The sequence below is a fragment of the Mobula hypostoma genome (assembly GCF_963921235.1).
Source record: "Mobula hypostoma chromosome 13 unlocalized genomic scaffold, sMobHyp1.1 SUPER_13_unloc_2, whole genome shotgun sequence".
NCBI classification, from domain to species: Eukaryota; Metazoa; Chordata; class Chondrichthyes; order Myliobatiformes; family Myliobatidae; genus Mobula; species Mobula hypostoma.
In genome coordinates this window covers 109,499-121,224 of record NW_026948146.1, presented here as the reverse complement: position 1 = coordinate 121,224, position 11,726 = coordinate 109,499, and positions in this window count along the sequence as shown.

Below are 11,726 nucleotides of genomic sequence, written 5' to 3'. Positions count from 1 at the left end.
GACCATTGGTCAAGGGCTCTAATCCCTTCCTCTACTGTGCTCTACTCCTCCCAGGGCTTTAAATCCCATTTAAAGGGGGAAGGGTACCTGAACGACCCCATAATGAAGCATTATGCTCAGGGGAGTGAGCAACATCTTCATGGCATTATTGATCACGTGTTGAGATGATAGGCTCCCTGAAATGTCCATCTCCCTATTCAGTACCTTCCTCATCCCATATCCTCAACAACCACACGGCCAGAAACTCTCCGGGCTTCAGTATTTACCTATCCCCAAACTTTGCCAATTCCTTAGTGGAGAACTCCCTGATCTCTGTATCATGTCTCAAAGGGCCCAATGTACCACCCCACACACATTCCTGATCCTCCTTCTCCTCTCCCTCCTGGGAGGAAGCCGCCGTATGGGTATGGGACCGTGTGATCACTGACCTTGGCCTGTACTGTTTTGGGTGTGTAGGGGAGAGGACAACCATTTCAAGGGAGAATCCGAGGAGTCCACTCTATCCGCTCTTCCCCATTTTCATCATCCAGCCGGGCATCCCCATCCCCATCCATGTAGTGGGATCATCACCCACTGCATCAAAGCTCGGACCTTAGCAGGATCTGGTTGCCAAACAGCCCACTAGTCAGCCTCTAATTGCTGGAAACTTCATTGGCCAACAGGCTATCTCAGTATCCTAACTCAGCGGCTCAGGTTTGGGGCAATAGTATGACTTCCCCCATAGTAGCACAGTGTTAATGCAACACCTCCACCTCATTCTTAAGGCCTACGATCATCTAATGCTGGTGCCTTATGATGGCTGTAAACAGCTAGAAACCATTCCTCTGACTATCCTTTCTCCTGAGGAACTCTATCATGTGAAGTATGGACATGATGTGATATCTGGTTTCAACCCCGCAGAAATCTAACGGGTCTGATCAATCTATGGGCACTTTGTAACCCACCAGTAAGCTGGCGAGACTCCCAAAGCCCTCACTCTTATTGGTCCACCCCGGGACGTGGCTTTGCTCATACTGGAGAGGGGTGGGGGTTTCCTCTCACTTAAGTAAACTTCTAAAGATATTTATCTTCTGCTCAAGCACCAAACGCTGGTCACAGCACCAAATGTTACGAGGAAGCAGGTTCATGGGTTTGGTAAGTGAGACAGAAGACGCTGATTACAAGTAAGCACATTAATCGTTTATTTACAAACAGTAAAGCATTTGAGCAAGTATCTAAGCACCCCAAGAGTGCGCGAGGACCCCCTAAACCGGAGCATCTTTCCCAATTGTTCTTCAGCACTGAAATCATGACCAGTGCTGAGGAACCATTGAGAAAGTATGCTCTAGAATGAGGGCTCATGTGCACTCAGAGTTAACTATCTATTTGTTGAATATTTAATTTTGTAGCTGTGTAACTTGGGGAAGAGATTTGCATGCTTGGCCCAATGTTTTACTGTTTATAACTAAATGCTTAATGTGTTTACTTGTAATCAGTGTCTACTGTCTCATTTACCAAACCCATGAACCTTCTTCCTTGTAACCCTGCTCCACCACGTATTCTGCTCACCATTAACCATTCAAACATCTCTTTCTTATTCTGTGATTTATAATACCCCTCACATGCTGTACTATCTTGGCTGCTGGTTAAACAAAATCCCAGGCTAAAAATTCACATTGTTGCTTTGAAATCCCTTCAAAGCTTTGCGTGATTCTACATTTGTAACCTGGTGAAGCCCAGTAAACTTTAAAATAAGACTATAAGACACAGAGGTAGAATTAGATCATTCGGCCTATCGAGTGTTCCCAGCTATTCGATCATGGCTTATTTATTTTCTTTCTCAGCCTCATTCTCATGCATTCTTGCTGTGACCTTTGATGCCTGTACTAATCCAGAACCCATATGTCTCTGCTTTAAATGTCCCAATGATTTGGTCTGCAAAGCCATCTGTAGCAAACAATTCCACAGATTCGCTACCCTCTGGTTCAAAAAAAATTCTTCTTCATTTCTGATCTGAGGAGAGGCTGTGCCCTCTGATCCTCGACTTTCACACAATTGGAAACACCCTCTCCATGTCCACTCTATTTAGGTATTTTTTTGCTCTGTGTTGTGATGTCTGTCCTCCTTAAATTTTAATCCTGGCTAAATTTAATTGCTTTGTCTTTAGCTGCTTAAGACTGTGTGTTCCAAGTCTATCTCTCCAAGGATTTCCACCAGACTTCCTCAGAAAACTTTTCTCAGTGAAAATAATCATCCTTTAATCCTGCCTCATTGGTCATATTATTGTTTTTTCACAGACGCAATCTTGATCTTTACTTGATATCACTCCTCTGAAGCTACTTATGATCACATGAAAACATCATGTGAAATGATTGCTGTTGATCATTTCCCACAAGGGCCTATTTCTGTGCAGTAGTACTTGACAATGCTATCAATCCAAATCTATCCCACCGATCTCCCAAGTACTGGTTCATACGTATTGTATGTCTGTCAATTGAGAGCCCATAACCTGGGGAGGATTTGTAAATGTTTCCAAATATCAGGAACTTAGAAAAACCTTCAGAGCTTTTGACAAGCGCGATAGGTGGTGGTGTTGGGTGGGTGAAGTCACCGGCGAAAAGTATAGGTAGCTATGAAGCAACTTCTCCATTCAAGAAAGCAAGATATTGCATGCGTCATATGCAGATGAGCAGCATCTATGGAAACAAGTACAGTCGACCTCTCCGGCCCGGATCCTTTGGCAGGACTGAAGAAAAAAGATGAGTCGATTTAAAAGGTAGGTGAGGAGAAACACAAGGTGATAGGTGAAACCTGGAGGGGGGGGAAATAGCTGGGAAATTGATTTGTGAAAGAGATACAGGGCTGGGGAAGGGGGAATCTATTTGGAGAGGACAGAAAGCCTTGGAAGAAAGAAAAGGGGCAAGGAGCACCAGAGGCGATGGGCAGGCCAGGAGATAAGGTGAGAGAGGGAAAAGGGGATGGAGAATGGTGAGGGAGTGGGGGGCATTACTGGAAGTTCGAAAAATCGATGTTCATGTCATCAGGTTGGAGGCTACCTAAATGGAATACAAGGTGTTGTTCCTCCAACCCAAATATGGTTTTGTCACGACAGTGGAGGAGGCCATGGATGACATATCAGAATGGGAATGGGAAGTAGAACTAAAATGGGTGGCCACTGGGAGATCCCACTTCTTCTGGCGGACAGAGCGTAGGCTGTCGGTGAAATGGTTTTCCAATCTATGTCAGGTCTCACTGATCTACAGGAGGAGACACCAGGAGCACCGGGCACAGTGTATGACCCCAACAGCCTCAGAGCTGAAGTGAGGAGTGGGATCTCTCAATGGTCACCCATTTTAATTCCACTTCCCATTCCGATATGTCAATCCATGGCCTCCTCCACTGTTGCCATGGGGACACACTCAGATTGGAGGAACAACGCCTTCAACCTGATGGCACGAACATCGATTTCTCGAACTTCCAGTAATGCCCCCCTCCCCCTCCCTTCACCATACCCCCCATCCCTTTCTCCCCCCTTTCCTTATCTCCTTTCCTCCCCATGGTGACCCCCCCTTTTTCTTTCTTCCACGGCCTTCTGTTCCCTCCTATCGGACTCCCCCTTCTCCAGCCCTGTATCTCTTTCACCAATCAACTTCCTGGCTCTTTACTTCATCCGCCCCCTCCCCACTTTCACCTGTCACTTTGTTTTTCTCTGTCCCCTCCCCCCCCACCTTTTAAAGCTGCTCACCTTGTTTTCTCTAGTGGTGCTGCCTGGCTTGCTGAGTTCCTCCAGCATTTTCCGTGCTTTGTTTGGATTATCAGCATCTGCAGATTTTCTCAGTTAAGATCCCCATACATCCAATATTTGCATTCTGCATAATCAATAGCTGTCTCAACAGCTCTTTGAATCACTACCATTATCGTCCCCCAGTTGCTCTTATCTCCCCTCCAGTCGCTGCCACATTTCCCCCTTTAAAAGAGCAATATGGTTCTCCATTAACTGGGGTTCCCGGTAGTTGCCCATGTACCACCCCACACCCCCTGGGCCATACTGTCCCATATATTCCTCGGGCACTTTGCTTTTACCAACACGTGTATACCTTTAAGATGCATCTGGGGAATTTCAACCATTTCCTCGAGCTTGCACCAGAATTTTGAATTCCCACATGTGACTTTAAGTGAAGGAAACGCTGACAAAATGTTCTGTTTCTCCCCGGGGGTGAAGGGCTTATGGATGGTTGTAATCAAAGTCAAGGGGGGGCTCAGATTTTCAGGGTTCTCGACCTGATGTTGCCTGACCTCAATAGGTGCCATCCTGACAGACATATCTGGTAAAACTTCTGCCTGAAATATCTCCACACGATGCAAAACACAAATGACGGGTACCAGTTAAACAGCACATACTTAAAACCACAGAGTATGTACTCCGCAGTCTGCCACTGCTAAGCGTCGGAACTCCTGATGCCTGCTGTATTCCTTTGCAGCACATTCTCAAAACGTGTGTGCTAAAATGCAGCTCCCCGAACAAGTATAAGCACCCTCCCCAACTGGTGGCTTCCTCTCGCCAAATTAACATACAAGGTTTAGTCTCTTACAGAAACACACATGAACGCGCACACACCATTTTTATATCTACCAGTTCAGCCGTCCGTATTCGTGATACCTCGTGTTCCTGTGTACTACCGACCTGAACAGATACAAGCCTGAGTGCTAATTTTAAAAATACTCACCCACTTAGACAGCTAAGATATCTGGCCACACGATGGATCACGGAGGTATCCTATCCCTGGTACCAAACGTTGTATGAATGAAGTCACTGGATAAAGTACTGGTAGCTATGAAGCAGCTTCTTTATTTAAGAAAACAACATACTGTAGGCACCATAGAGACAACTGTAAACACAAAATACTCTGCAGATGCTGGGAACAAAGCAACATGCACAACACGCTGGAGGAACTCAGCAGGTTGGGCAGCATCCGTGGAAACGATCAGTCAACGATTCGGGCCGGAACCCTTCATCAGGACTGAAGAGGGAAGGGGCAGAGACTCTATAAAGATGGTGGGGGGAGGGTGGGAAGGAGAAGGCTGGTAGGTTCCAGGAGAAAAACCAGTAAAGGGAAAGATAAGGGGGTGGGGGAGGGGAGACAGGGAGGTGATAGGCAGGAAAGGTGAAGAAGGAATAGGGGAAAACACAATGGGTAGTAGAAGGAGGTGGAACCATGAGGGAGGTGGTAGGCAGCTGGGGGAGGGGGTGAAGTGAAACTGGGATGGGAGAAGGGAGGGGGAGGGAATTATCGGAAGTTGTAGAATTCAATGTTTATACCAAGGGGCTGGAGACATCCCAGACGGTATATGAGGTGTTGCTGCTAAACATCATGGCATCATGGAGAGACACTTTTGGTTAAAAGGTCTGTCTATGCCCAGCATTACACATTTTATCTGCTAAAGATAAAAAAATTCAGGAGAAGTCAAACAAATCTACATTTACAATCCTCCCACCATCACACCAAAACAAGCATTAATCCCTGTCCCATCCACGCAGTGGAATGTTGAGTGGACTCGTGCATATGCAGACAATCAGCAAGTGCCTGTTTCCTGGTCTGCCTGGTCTGTCAATCTATTGTTCAAAGCAAAATTATAAATAAGTAAATCAATTACTATACATATATATGAATATTAAATAGAAGAAAAATAGTGCAAAATAAAAATAATATTAAAAAAGTGAACAACAGGAATTCTGCAGATGCTGGAAATTCAAGCAGCACACATAAAAGTTGCTGATGAACGCAGCAGGCCAGGCAGCATCTCTAGGAAGAGGTGCAGTCGACGTTTCAGGCCGAGACCCCTCGTCAGGACGAAAAAAAGTGAGGTAGCTTTCATGGGTTACATGCCCATTTAGGAATTATATGTCAGAGAGAAGATGATGTTTCTGAATCACTGAGTGAGTGCTTTCAGGCATCTGTACCTCTTTCCTGAGCTTAACAATAAGAAGAGGGCATGTCCTGGGTGATGCGGGTACTTAATAATGGATGCCACCTTTCTGAGGCACCGCTCCTTGAAGACGTCTTGGATACCAAGGGGGGCTAATTCCAAAGATGGAGTTGACTAATTTTACAACTTTCTGTAGCACCTGTGCAGCAGATGCCTCCCCGCTCCCCCCCAAACTGGACGGTAATGTAGCCTGTCAGAATGCTCTCCATGGTACATCCATTGAAGTTTTTGAGTTTTTGAATTATCTGCTAAATGTGCTAAACCCAAAAATTGCTCTAATAGGTGGCTAAACTTAAGTGTGAAGCTTAACCAGCTGTCAAAGTTCACTCAGTAGTAACTGAGTTAGCCCTGCCTCTACCCTCTCTCAAGCTCATGTTTTGTCATGTACACATACAGTTTCTATAAAAAGAATTCAGACCCTTGGAAGTTTTCATGTTTTATTGTTTCACAACATTGAATCACAGTGGATTTAATATGACACTGATCATCAGAAAAAGATTTGTGTCAAAGTGAAAACAGATTTCTACAAAGCGATCTAATTTAATTACAAGTAAAAAACACAAAATAATTGATTGCATAGTATTCACTCTCCTTTAAAATGACAGACCAAATCATCACTGGTGCAGCCAGTTTTAGAAGTCACGTACAACACATATAAAATGTTGGAGGAATTCAGCAGGCCAGGAAGCACCTATGGAAAAACGTACAGTCGATGTTTCAGGCCAAGACCCTTCCAGTCCTGCTGTAACTGTGGAGGAATTACAAGATTCAGTGGCTGAAATGGGAGAGATTGCACATACAACAACTGTTGCCTGGGTGCTTCATCAGTCACAGCTTTATGGGAGAGTGGCAAAGAGAAAGCCACTTTTACAAAAGCTCACATGAAGTCTTGGCTCAAATTTGCCAGAAGGCCCGTGGGAATCTCTGAAGTCAGCTGGAAGAAGGTTCTATGATTTGATGAAATCAAAATTGAGCTTTTTGGCCATCAGACTAAATGCTATGTTTGGCGTAAGCCAAATATCGCACATCATCAAAAACGCACCATTCCTGCCGTGAGGTATGGTGGTGGCTGCATCATGCTGTGGGGATGCTTCACTGCAACAGGCCCTGGAAGGCTTGTGAAGGTAGAGGGTAAAATGAATGTTGAAAAATGCAGGGAAATCCTGGAGGAAAACCTAATGCAAGAGAACTGTGAATTGGGAAAAAATTTGTTTTCCAGCAAAACAATGCCCCCAAGCATAAAGCCAAAGCTCCACAGGAATGGTTTAACGACAACAAAGTTGACATCCCGGAGTAGGCAAATCAGAGTCCAGACCTCAATCTAACTGAGAATTTGTGGCTGGACTTGGAAAGGGTCTCAATAGGTGCCATCCTGACAGATATATCTGGTAAAACCTCTCCCTGAAATATCGCTCACAATCCCCATGCAATCTGACAGAGTTTGAGCAGTTTTGTAAAGGAACTGGTACACAAGCTCTCTGCCTGTACCCTATTAAGCCAGGTTAAGTGGCTGCAATTACAAAAAGTAGTTGCTGTCAATTGCCTTGGAACTTGATTCGGGAATGTAAATGAATGTGTTCTGCTAAAGCATCAAATGCCATATCCAGTGTGTGAAGAGTGGTTTATAAGGGACTTCAGTGAGGCAAGGAAGCTGCATATTTAAAATTGAATTAATCTGATTACTTACAATTTAATTTAAAAAGGGGGTATCTCATACCCATCCTATTCCAAGTGAGATACTTCCCATGTCCTGGGGAAGGTCACATGCAAAAGAGGGAATAGAAGCCCAGTGATGTGAAGCCTGCGCAAAGCTTATATCAATATGGTCCATACTTCAAGTTAGGTGTTTTGTGGATAACACATTTCCTGAGCTTACGGGAGTGGAATCAAGGAGAGAACAGGTGACTGACAGGTAGATTTTAGAAAGAAAATGTGGGCAGATAGCTCAGGAGACCCATGATGCTTTGTTGCAATTTAAACGGTTGTTAATTCTGAATACTAATATGTGAGAAGAATTACTCTGAGAAGTGCAACCAAAAACATGGTAGCCCAATTATATAGGAAGGGAGGAGAAAGGCCAAAAAGGAAATGATCTTAGTTCTCCTGACTATAAAAGATTCTATAGTTAGGAGAGACATTGGTCACAGAGATAATTCTTGGACATCACATTGCCTTTCTGGTTCAAAGATATCATTGACTAATAACAAAACTTTCTTGAGGGAGATGTTGAACAGACAAAAGTTGTAGTCCATACTGACACCAAGAACAGGAAGGGAAAAGGATGGAGTCCTGGAGAGAGATTAAGGTATTTGGTAAGATGTATGGCCGGCTCCAAAATGGTCTAGCAAACAACTCAATTGCACCATTACTGCTATTTCATACTGAAAAGAATAACATTTATTAGGATAACTTACCTTGACCTATGGACACAACAAAGTCAATCCTAGTCCAGTGGGCCTTGTAGTAGAAGACAGTGTCCGACTTGGGAGAATTCTCTCCCATTGATTAGTTAAAATACGATTTGACATTCCTCAAACTCATAGAATCAGATCTTGTAGACATGTCAAACTCTAATATCTCAATTCCTGGGAACATCCTGTCCCACCAGCAGGGTAGACCCACCAGATATAAAAGTGATATACAAGTAGGAAATAGTTGCCCCTGAAGTTTGCAATGTGCCAGAATTCTCATGGCATGAAGTCAAACATTCTCCCAGTGCACTGACTGTCCTCGCTTAGCTGATGAATCATGTTGACTGCACAGAAGATGAACTAACAGTTGTAGCAATGGCACAGGAGCTACTTTGGGCAGGAATCCTCACTGAATGAGTACTATGAATGGGTTGTTAACTCCAGTACTACCCTTGCTGGCTCGGACCTGAAGGATGGAGAGGCTATTTTTGGAAGTAACAATTGAATCAACGACAGGGACAAACCAGGTTAACCTCATTGTTTTCAATGTAGCTGTAGAAAATGTATCCGTCAACAATAGCATGACCACCTCATAATCCTTCTCCACACCATAGACAATTGCCATTGCATTGGATGGCATTACATTCACAGTAAAGGGAATAGACACAGACAGATTTAATATCCATGAGGCACTATGGACCTTCGGCAGAAACAGCAGAATGTATACCATCACAACCTTTAAACTCATGGCCTGACACATTCCTCACTCTGCCACTGTTATCAAGCCAAGTCGCTGGCCTTGATTCAATGGAGGAGAGCTTGCTGAGAGCCGCGCCCAGTATTTGTAAGAGTGGGGAGCCAGCCTAGTGAAGCTGCAACATTTTTAATCATCACTGATGTCTGTCTTGAAATTTGTTGCTTTTGTTACAGCAGCAAAGTGCAAGTCATAAAATATTACTAGAAGTTACATGTAAAGAAATAAATTGTGACAAAGCTGAATAATGAGGTATTATTCATAGACCATTCAGAATTCTGGTGTTGGGGAACAAAAAGTTGTTCCTAAAGCATTAAGTGTAGGCCTTCAGGCTCCTATACCTCCTCCCTGATGAGAGCAATGAAAAGCGATTATATCCTGGATGATGAGGGTCTTTAATGATAGATGCTGCCTTCTTGAGGAACCACATTTTAAAGATATCCTCTGAGTTAGACCAAATGCATGGAAAATGGTATGAAATAGAGTTAAACAATCTGGTAACCAAGGGTAGCCAAGAGTTCTGCAGTCCTTCTTGTGAACAGCAGTGAATTACTAAACAACCAAAGGGAGGAGGAGGGTCCAAAAATATCCCTATCCTCAATACTGGTGGAACTCAACATATGAGTTCCACAAGTGGGTTATTTCTTCAGTGGTTTGAATGGGGCACAACTGCACAAGCACGTGGAGGTCGGCCAGTGAGAACAGCGGGTAGAGTTTAAAAGGAAGACAGATTTACAGAGCGGGCATTGGAGGAGCGGGAAACGGAGTAGTGGGAGACAGAGTAGGAGGGCTTTGGCTCAATGGGGCTTCGGCAATAAAGGGTCGAGGCCAGGTAGGTTAACTGTTTAAAATAGAGACAAAGTATTGGGTGAGGCCGGTTTTCTGTGCTTGGTGTCAGATGTGGGAGGTCCTGGAGACTCCCAGCCTCCCGGACGACCACATCTGCACCAGGTGCGTTGAGCTGCAGCTCCTTAGGGACCGTGTTAGGGAACTGGAACTGCAGCTCGATGACCTTCCTCTGGTCAGGGAGAGTGAGGAGGTGATAGAGAAGAGCTATAGGCAGGTAGTCACCCCGGGACCACAGGAGACAGAGAAGTGGGTAACAGTCAGGAGAGGGAAGGGCAAGAAACAGGCATGAAAGAGTACCCCAGTGGCTGTCCCCCTTAACAATATGTATTCCTGCTTGAGTTGGGGAGGACGGCCTACCTGAGAAAAGCAACAGTGGTCGCGCCTCTGGCACAGAGTCTGACCTTATGGCTCAGAAGGGTAGGGAAAGGAAGAGGATAGCAGCAGTGATAGGGGACTCTATAGTTAGGGGGTCAGATAGGTGATTCTGTGGATGTAGGAAAGAAACACGGATGGTAGTTTGCCTCCCAGGTGCCAGAGTCTGGGGTGTTTCTGATCGTGTCTATGAAATCTTGAAGTGGGAAGAAGAACAGCCAGAGGTCATGGTACATATTAGTACCAATGACATAGGTAGGAAAGGGAGGAGGTCCTGAAAAAAGACTACAGGGAGTTAGGAAAGAAGTTGAGAAGCAGGACCACAAAGGTAACAATCTTGGGATTACTGCCAGTGCCATATGACATAGAGTATAGGAATAGAATGAGGTGGAGGATAAATGCGTGGCTGAGGGATTGGAGCAGGGGGTAGGGATTCAGATTTCTGGATCAGGTTTGACCCTTATGAAAAAGGACGGGTTGCACTTGAATCCGAGGGGGACCAATATCCTGGCGGGGAGGTTTGCTAAGGCTATTGGGGAGAGTTTAAACTAGGATTGCTGGGGGATGGGAACCGAATTGAAGAGATGGAGGAAAGGGAGGTTGGTTCACAAATAGAGAAAGCTTGGAGACAGTGCGAAAGGGAGGATAGGCAGGTGATAGAGAAGGGATGCGCTCAGTCCAATGGTTTGAAATGTGTCTGTTTTAATGCGAGGAGTATCATGAATGAAGCAGATGAGCTTAGAGCGTGGAACAGCACTTGGAGCTATGATGTTGTGGCCATTACAGAGATTTGGATGGTGCAGGGGCAGGAATGGCTACTTCAAGTGCCAGGCTTCAGATGTTGCAGAAAGGAGAGGGAGGGAGGCAAAAGAGGTGGGGGGTGTGGCACTGTTGATCAGTGATAGTGTCACGGCTGCAGAAAAAGAGGAAGTCATGGAGGGGTTGTCTACGGAGTCTCTGCGGGTGGATGTTAGGAATAGGAAGGGGTCAATAACTCTATTGGGTGTTTTTTATAGACCACCCAATAGTAACAGGGACATCAAGGAGCAGATAGGGAGACAGATTCTGAAAAGGAGTAATAATAATAAGGTTGTTCTGGTGGGAGATTTTAATTTCTCAGATATTGATTGGCATCTCCCTAGAGTGAGGGGTTTAGATGGGGTAGAGTTTATTAGGTGTGTTCAGGAAGGTTTCTTGACATAATATCTAGATAAGCCTACAAGAGGAGAGGCTGTACTTGATCTGGTATAGGGAAATGAACCTGGTCATGTGTCAGGTCTCTCAGTGGGAGAGCATTTTGGAGATAGTGATCACAATTCTATCTCCTTTACCATAGCATTGGAGAGGGATAGGAACAGATAGAGTAGGGAAAC